Genomic DNA, 9,577 nt, shown 5'->3' on the forward strand with positions numbered 1-9,577 from the left:
CAGCTACCCATTCTCTCTTGATTCTGCTGGAATGTTCTTGTGATGGAGTCTGCTATCTACTCAAGAAAGCCCACATTATTTATATGGAGAGGTCTGTTTAGAACAAGAGGTCCTTTTTATGTTCACATAAAATGTGTACATATGGCCGGGCGCAATGGCTCACGCCTGTAATCCCAGCACTTTGAGAGGCCGAGGCGGGCAGATCACCTGAGGTCAGGAGGTCGAGAACAGCCTGGTCAACATAGTAAAACCCCATCTCCACTAAAAATACAAAAATTAGCCGGGCGTAGTGGACAGGAGAATTGCTTGAGCCCAGGAGGCAGAGGTTGCAGTGAGCCAAGATCACGCCACTGCACTTAAGCCTGGGCAACAAAGAGCGAAATTCTGTCTCAAAAAAAAAAAAAAAAAAAATTATACCTATGTCCCCTTAACTTACACATACCCGTCCCAATTCTGCCCTGTTAATTTATATGTGCACTTCCTTATTCATTCTTTAGTCTTTCTCTTTATACCTTATAATCTAGGATAGCACAGAGACAAAACTAATGACCCAAGCCACAAGAGGGGATTTTTTTTAGCAAGATGAATGCTTTCCATTAAAAAAAATCAATGCTTTTTTTTTGGCAAAAGGAATGCTAATTTGCAAGGCACCCCTGAAGCCTGTTTTTAGGCTTGGCTTTTGGAAAAACCATTTGAGCCTACAACACATTCTTAGACGCTCCCCAAACAGGAGACAATAATTACCACAGAAGCCACATTCACTCCACGTATTCCTGCTGTTGGATAAATGCATTTTCACAGAATGTTGAGCATGAGTTACTCCTCCCCAGTCCTTCCACTCCTGGAAGTTAAACTTCCTTCTTAACCATCTTCATCTCCAGGTGGACTGCCAGGACTCTGGCTGGAAAATACCACCCACGCTGGATGGCCAGGGTGGCACCTTTGCCTATTTCCATAATTATAATAGCTCATATTAATGCAGCACTCACTATGCACCAGGCACTATCCTAAGAACTTTCTAGCTAGCTACAGTCCTCACAAAACATCCTGAGTGCCACCATCCCCATTTTTACAGATTTTTAAAACTGAGACAGAGAAGTGAAGTAGTGTACCCATTGTCTCCCAACCCATAATTTAACCTCATTCCCCTCCCCATCTGGGCAGAGGACACCCTAAGATTTCCAAGGTCTCTTGAATGACATCCACCTTCCAGAATGATTTTTGCCCCCTCTACTCTCAGGATTTGACAAACAGCCAGCATTTTGTTTTCAGTCTCACCCTTCACTTATGCACCTGTTCCCTAACACCACACTCACAACTGCACAGCCTGGAATAAAAGCTGGCTTTTATGGACCTCAATCTCTTTGGAAAAAAAACAGGGCCAGGTTCCCAGTCATATACAAAGTCATTTTTACTCAATTGTCAACTACTTGCACAGCCATTCCCTGGCCACAAATGAGGTATGCTAGGGACAGAAAGTGTAATGAGAAGGAAGTAGGAGGAGGGTGACTTCCTGGAATGGTCCCAAAGAGGAGAAGATTTCAAATCCAGAAGCGGTCATAAAACACACCCAGAGTATGGCCTTTGAATAATGACAGCCCCACCTGTCTCTTTCCATGCCTCGTGGCCTCTATCTTCCTTCTCAGCCTGCCCTTCCTGCCCTTGCTTTCTTAGATCAATACTAACCACCTGGGAGCTGGGGCCAGACCAGAGCACATAGCACTGAGTCGTCAGGGTGGAGGAGCTGAAAAGAGAGAAGAGTGTTTAACTTATGGGCGTCTGACTCACCTAGGTACACATCACCTGGGCAGAAAGTGGATTCATGATGACCTGTGCGAGACTTATGGTAATTCATCAAAATGAGTGACTGAGGCAAGTGTCTGAATCAATCGTGATTTATTAAGCCAGAGCTTGAGGGCACGCCCTGGGAAAACATGAGTCCTAGAAAACCTCTGTGGCTTGCATTCTCTCTGAAGTGGTTTTCAAGAGACCAGGTTTTCTTTCTTTTTTTTTTTTTTTTGAGATGGAGTCTCACTCTGTCTCTTAGGCTGGAGTGCAGTGGCATGATCTCGGCTCACTGCAAGCTCCAACTCCCAGGTTCAAGCAATTCTCCTGCCTCAGCCTCCCAAGTAGCTGGGATTACAGGCATGTGCCACAACACCTGGCTAATTTTTGTATTTTTAGTAGAGACAGGGTTTCACCATGTTGCTCAGGCTGGTCTCGAACTCCTCACCTCAAGTGATCCACCCACCTTGGTCTCCCAAAGTGCTGGGATTACAAGCATGAGCCACTGCACCCAGCTGAGGCCAGGTGTTTATACGTTTCCTTACAGCGGGGAAGGCAGATAGGAAGAGGTGGGGTAGGCAGAAGAATGATTAATCTTGCCTTTGTTCTGTACCTGGAAAGATAAGCATTATCAGTCTGAAATATAACAGGCTTTATTCTTAGGAACTAGACTTAGATTGCAGACCTAAAGTTATAATCGACATATTCTTGTTTTATGGGAGAATATACATCTTAAAAGGTGTATAAAAAATAAAAAGGGTTTGAGAGCAGCAAAGAACAATTTGTGAGGGCAGTTATCCAGAGATGCCTGAGGCCTTTTCACCTTCCCATGGAGGTCTGACTAATGTACAATGCCTTGACACAAGGTCATGTAGTAATAGCTATTCATTTTAGGAAATGATTATGGTGTTACATGACTCAGTCTCCAGGTTGAACTTCCCTTTGGCATAAAGAGTTTGGGAGTTCTGAGATTTTTTTATCCCTTTACATTTACCCCCTTTTTTTTTTTTTTTTTTTTTTTTTTTTTGAGACAGTCTTGCTCTGTCACCCAGGCAGCTGAGCTGGAGTGCAGTGGCACAATCTCAGCTCACTGCAAACTCCACTTCCAAGGCTCAAGCAATCCTCCCACCTCAGCCTCCCAAGTAGCTGGGACTACAGGCACATGCCAACACACCTGGCTACATTTTTTTTTTTTTTTTGTATTTTTTGTGGAGACAAGGTTTCACCCTGTTGCCCAAGCTGGTCTTGAACTCCTGAGCTCAAGTAGTCAACCTGCCTTGGCATCCCAAAGTTCGAGGATTACAGGCACGAGCCACTGCACCTGACCAGCACCTATTCTTCAAAATCTTTCACAGAAAGCATTGTAGAAAACATGAGTTTTTGGCTGTATGTTTCGTCTGATCCTACATCACTAGGAAGGTTCATTCTTAGGACGTTGTGTTCCATGGAGAAGGGCATGAAGTTCATTAGAAAAAGACCAAAGTCAAGTTACAGAAACAAAGGGAAAGTAATCCTGGAACCCTATTCAAGCTACACAGCTGCCTCTTCAACTAAAGCAGTTCTTTAGGCAACCATCACTCTAACCCTTTCAGCTGCCTCTTCAACTAAAGCAGTTCTTTAGGCAACCATCACTCTAAACCTTTCAGTTATATGTTGGCTCACTTGTAATATGTGGTAATACGTGGAGCAGACTATAGGCTAGTTTTTTTTGTTTTGTTTTGTTTTGTTTTTTTTTTTTTTTAGAGTCTCTGAAGCATCTTCAAATTCCAGTGGCAGATTCCTCTGGATTGTAGTCTGAATCAGGTGTACAACTGAGCCTTTTCAGTAGTCCATACATCAGCAGGCATGAAGGCTGTTGATCTATAATGCTGTGTTTTTCTCCTGAAGTTTACTTAAATTGTCTAGCTTCAGGTTGCAGGGCTTTAGGAAGAAGCACTGTTTTAATTTCTAATGATTCCAAGTCAGAAAAACGGAAGAAAAATTGGAAAATGTTAGCTTTGATACACAAAAATGTACCAAAAAGTACAGCAGAGTCACTACATCAAGACTAGTCCTACACAAATCTTCTCTCATTAACCAAAATTTTCCAGAGGAAATGGTGATTTTTATTGTCTGCTTGACCAGATTGCACAGAGAAAGAGAAGCCAGGAGCCTCACTGGAAATAAATTCTTACCCTTTTGCTAGCTGATCATCTTCCTGGATTCCGTCATGGCCAAAAACAGGTTATGGTTGTACATCAGGTTTTAGTGGCAAGACAGGTTATGGGAGGGAGAAAGGAGGAGGCTCGGCTAACAAAGATGGTCTTGTTATGTAGATGAAACTTCACAGGTAGCAGCTCCCAGAGAGAGTAGATGGTAAATATTTATTTCAGATCTTTAAGGTATCAAGCTCAGTTCATTTTTCCTGGATCCAGACAAGAGAAAGTCTGCCTGTATTAATAGGGATTCTCTACAGATGCCAATTTTCTCATGAAAGACAGCTTTGCAGGACCACTTCTGCTTGCTGGCCCTCCAACAGACATCTCAAAATAGGTCAAAAAAAACATTTTGGGTTAAACATCTTATTTCCTTCAACTGACACATGTTTCTAGAGGTTTAACTTGGTGTCCTGCAGTTGCGGGTGTTTTCGCCAATTTTGAGGACGGTTCACCATAATGTAGAGCTCCTGCTGGATTTGACCAAGTTGGAAGGTGTTTTGGACACTACGCGGGGTCAAGAGTTGGTCAAATCCAAAGGAAGAATGACAAAAATCAAAAACACAACAAGTGATTGCACAAATTACGTACTGTTGAACACTCTAAGCATAAAGAGAGGTTAGAGCCGGCCGGGCGCAGTGGCTCACACCTGTAATCCCAGCACTTTGGGAGGCCGAGGCTGGCGGATCACGAGGTCAGGAGATCGAGAGCATCCTGGCTAACACGGTGAAACCCTGCCTCTACTAAAAACACAAAAAATTAGCCAGGCGTTGTGGTGGGAGCCTGCAGTCCCAGCTACCCGGGAGGCTGAGGCAGGAGAATGGCGTGAGCCCGGGAGGCAGAGGTTGCAGTGAGCCGAGATCGTGCCACTGCACTCCAACCTGGGCCACAGAGTGAGACTCCGTCTCAAAAAAAAAAAAAAAAATAGAGAGGTTAGAGCCAACTAGCAATAAACCTTAATCTGCAGCTATCAAATTCTAAAACAAAATCCCAACCCAGCTCCTTACCTGGGAGGGGACCAAGCTGAAGGCTGCTCTCCATTGGCACAGGAGAAGAAAACTCACCTTCCTTATAGGAAGCGAGCAAAACTCCAAGAGTAAAGGAGTTTCATGGCAAAACAAAACTCAGATCTCAAACAATCAACTGGGGAGAGCAGTGACCTCAAGAAGGAGTAGCATCTGATCCTCAGAAAGTCACAAAAGCAGTTAAAGCTAAAGCTTGATAGTTGGTACCAAGCGTAAACAGGAGAATCGCTGCAGGCCTAAAGAGCTAAGCTCCACTCAGAGGGTTCCTTCATGGTCACCAAAATGTTAACCAAAATGAGTGACTGGGGCAAGTGACTGAGTCCATTGAGGTTTATTAAACCAAAGCTTGAGGGCACACCCTGGAAAAACATAAGTCATAGAAATGCTCCATAGCGTGTCTCATCTTTGAAGAGGTTTTCAGGAGGCCTGATACTTATACATCTGCTTAAAGTGAAGAAGGGAGATAGGAAGACACAAGTAGAGGGATGAATAATTGGTCTCATCTAGTCTTTCTTCTGTACTTGGAAATATAAGCATTATCATTGTGAAATCTAACAGGCTTTAGTTTTAGAAGCTAGATTTAGTTTATACACCTATTGTTACAATTGCTTTGTCCTTGTTTTTTTTGTTTTTTTTGTTTTTTTTGAGACAGAGTCTCGCTCAGTCGCCCAGGCTGGAGTGCAGTGGCACGATCTCGGCTCACTGCAAGCTCCGTCTCCCAGGTTCACGCCATTCTCCTGCCTCAGCCTCCCGAGTAGCTGGGACTACAGGCGCCCGTGACTACACCCAGCTAATTTTTTTAGTAGAGACGGGGTTTCACCATGTTAGCCAGGATGGTCTCGATCTCCTGACCTCGTGATCCGCCCATCTTGGCCTCCCAAAGTGCTAGGATTACAGGCGTGAGCCACCACGGCCGGCCACTTTGTCCTTGTTTTATGGGAGGATATACATCTTGAAAAGTTCCAAGGCCAGTAAAGAACAATTTGTGAGGACAGTCACCCAGAGATGTCCGAGGTCTTTTTGCCTTCCTGTGGGGGTCTGGCTAATGTACAATGCTTTGACACAGGTTGTGTAATAACAGTTGTTCATCTGGGGAAAAGATGGTGGAGTCACATGACTCAGCCTCCAGACTGAACTATCACTTTGGTGTAATGAGTTTGACAGTCCTGAGATTTTTACTTTCCTTTACATAATTTTAAGAGTCAAGGGGCTGGGTGCGGTGGCTCATGCCTGTAATCCAGGCACTTTGAGAGGCCAAGGCGGGTGGATCACGAGGTCAGGAGATCGAGACCATCCTGGCTAACACGAAGAAACCCCGTCTCTACTAAAAATACGAAAAATTAGCCAGGCATGGTGGCGGGTGCCTGTAGTCCCAGCTACTCGACAGGCTGAGGCAGGAGAATGGCGTGAACCCCGGAGGCGGAGCTAGCATGAGCCGAGATCACGCCACTGCACTCCAGTCTGGGTGACAAAGCAAGACTCCATCTCAAAAAAAAAAAAAAAAACAAAGAGCCATACTTCCTCGATGCTGTTCCACTGAGGTCAAAGGGATGGGTGTGGAAGGCATCACAGCTTTTTCCTATTTAGAAACCCATTGACCCTTCCTTCGCCCCCTATTGGGTTACATTCCTCTGTCCATAGATCACATATTTACTGAGTTGTTTTCCAGGGGAAAAAAAAGTCTCAGTTGAACTCCTTAAAGCCCCAAGCATTCAATTCAGTTCAAGAGTGTCTCTCATTTTAATGATGACCAGGCACAAATATTTTTTAAAGGCTCTCCAGAAAATTTTGATAAGAGCCTCTGCACAACCCACAGTAGCTTTGGGGAGCACTGAGCTACAAAAGTGATGGGCAAGGAACCTGCTATGTGCTGGGGACCTTTATATGTCCACCTTATCTAATGCCCCAAATGACGCTTTAAGTAGGCACTATTATCCCCCTATCCCAAGACATCAATTAACTTGTCCTTTATCTCAGAATTGGTCAAAGGTGGAACCAGGATTCCGACTCATATATTTCTGAATCTAAAGGTCATGTTTCACTGCAGAGCGATTGAGCCTACACGAACTCAAAGAAAGACAGGATGACTGCTTCTAACAGAAATAACCATACAGTCTTCAATGAAGAGTCAGGGTCTGAAATGAGCCTTAGGAAAAAGAACAGCTCAGGAGGCTGAGAAGACAGTCAAAGGTATTGTGGAAAGGAGTGAAAGAATTAGAATAAGTTCAGACATGAAAACATAAAATGGGGATCAAGTCTTTCTACACAAACCAAGGGAGTAGACTGGGGCTGTGTTATGGGGCCTTTGAATGGCAGCCTAAGGAATTGAAACTTCATTCTATGGATGATAGGAGTCACCGGAAAGCTTTGAGAAGCTCAGTAACATGACAAACAGCATTTCCAGGAAGATTACTCTGACAGTGTAACCAAAAACCAGTGTAACGAAAACCAGGTTAGTCGCATGCTGCATGTAGTGAGGTCCATCAACATGAGTGAGGTCCGATACAAAAAAAAAAAGTGAATTTATTCTAAAGCTAGCTTGGAGGAAGGGGCACAAAGCATTCTGCCTTTAAATGTGCTGCTCCACCTTTGGAGCAGAAAGCAGGCATTTTTTTAGAAGGTAAAAGAGAAAATGAGCAAGAACAAGTGTCCCCCTGCTACTGGGCAATTATCTACCGGGCAGTTGAGATGGTGCCTTCCTGGACAGAAGTAAGTTGTAAAAATGGCCATGTGGGCATGCTTCTGACATGTTCCCCTAGTGGGTGTAAGTTCTGAGGTGACGGAAGCTCTGAGGCAACCCTCTGGAGGTGAAAGGTCCATGGCAGGTATTCTTTGGTCCGCTAATGAACTGTCAACTCTTGAGAGATTCATCACGGAGCACACAGCTAGAGGAACTTGCCCTGTAGGGAATGTCTGGTGATGGGGGAGGTGGAAGGTTATATATGCATTTCTGAAGGGCTAAGGGTAGGAAAGGGGTAGCCAGGGAAATGAGACAGGAGACAGAGGGAGGAAAAAAATAATTAAACCACCTCTAGAAAAATGGGGGTACTCAGTTACCATTTTCCACTGCCAAGCTTTATTTTTATCTTTATGGGATCTGGGTGCCATATTCGTTCTGAGTACTTTTTGCTGAAAGGGGGCATAGTCAGTGAGCATTAGAATGAAACTGATCTACCTAGAGTTGGAAATATTTATGAGTACCCGGACTTATAGATTATATTGGTTGGAGCATTGTGGTCTGAGGTCTAGAAGGTCTCTGGGAAAGCGTGCCTTGTATTTTTATAAACAGGTTGTAATATCAGGAAGCTCCACACCAGAGGGATATGCCTATCCCTGCAAGCAGGGCCAATGTTATAAGCAGCTTTTGCTCCTAGGATGGTTCTGACCCAAATCAGGATGCTAACCATTGGTCAGCAACAATGTGGGGTTAGGAGAAATGAAATAATTATTTCTGTTAAAACAATTAAAAAAATTAAGCTACCTCTAGAAAAATAGGGGTACTTGGTTACAATAGTGTTAGGCAAGATAACTTAGAGATGTGGTTCTGAACTCTGACAACTTAATAGAATTACCTAGAAGCTTTTCTCTTTTTCTAAACTTTTCATTTTGAAACAATTTCACACTTTCAAAAATGTTCCAAAAATAGAGTCCCCATATACTTTTCACTCAATTTTCCCAAATATTGTTTTAGATAACCACAGTGCAATCATTAAAATCAATACATGGGCCGGGCGCAGTGGCTCACGTCTGTAATCCCGGCACTTTGGGAGGCCAAAGTGGGAAGATCACCTGAGGTCGGGAGTTCGAGACCAGCCTGACCAACATGGAGAAACCACGTTTACTAAAAATACAAAATTAGCCGGGTGTGGTGGCACATGCCTGTAATCCCAGCTACTTGGGAGGTTGAGGCAGGAGAATCACTTGAACCCAGAGGGCAGAGGTTGCGATGAGCCGAGATCATGCCATTACACTCCAGCCTGGGCAACAAGAGCAAAACTCTTGTCTCAAAAAATAAATTTAATTTAATTTAAATTTAAAAAATAAAATAAATACATTAATCACTGACATTGTACAATGAATGAATCTGCAGACCTTATTGAAATCTCCTCTATCTCCCCACTAATGTCCTCTTTCTAGACCAGGATCCAATCCAAGATCACACATTGCATCTCATTTTTTGTCCTCTCAGTCTCCTTTAAACTGGTACAGTTCCTCAGAATTTCTTTTGCCTTCATGACCTTAACACTTTTGAAGAGTATTGGAGTTATTTTGTAGAATGACCCTCAGTTTGGGCTTCTATTTTTTACTCATGATTAAACTTAGGTTGTACACGTAGACAAGAACACCACAGAGGTGATGCTGCACCTTCTCCATCCATCATATTAGGATGTCCTAAGATGTCGATATCTCTGATTACTGGAGACGTGAACTTTGAGCACTGGGCTAAAAGTTCCTCCACTGTAAAATGGCTATTTTCTTTGGAAGCATTTGTAAGTGACCAATACTTGGGCCACATGATGAACCAATCAGCTCAGACTCTCTTAGGGGAAGACACAGGCCCTGGTAAGTTTT

Source organism: Pan troglodytes, chromosome 20, assembly GCF_028858775.2.
Source record: "Pan troglodytes isolate AG18354 chromosome 20, NHGRI_mPanTro3-v2.0_pri, whole genome shotgun sequence".
In the NCBI taxonomy this organism is placed as follows: Eukaryota; Metazoa; Chordata; class Mammalia; order Primates; family Hominidae; genus Pan; species Pan troglodytes.